Below are 354 nucleotides of genomic sequence, written 5' to 3' on the forward strand. Positions count from 1 at the left end.
TTTTTTTTTTTTTTTTTTTTTTTTTTTTTTTTTTTTTTTTTTTTTTTTTTTTTTCATGTAGCCAGAAGCCACCAGAGCTACAATACTGGAGAAAAGACAGGATATCAGGAGAGGTAGGGATTTTAGGCTTTACACTGCTGGTTTGTAAAGCTGGTGAGCCATCACAGACTCATCCAAGCATCAATAATATCAATAAACATCAAACCATACTCGTTAGTTTACAAACAGACACACAAACTCAGAGCCAGTTTATCCTTCCCCCTCAACAGTTCATAAATATTTGTGTACAACCTCCCTCACAATGACACTCAAGGATTTACATGGATTCTGCTGTTAGGCAAACTAATTATAAAA

Source organism: Marmota marmota, unplaced genomic scaffold (genome assembly GCF_001458135.2).
Source record: "Marmota marmota marmota unplaced genomic scaffold, marMar, whole genome shotgun sequence".
NCBI lineage: Eukaryota > Metazoa > Chordata > Mammalia > Rodentia > Sciuridae > Marmota > Marmota marmota.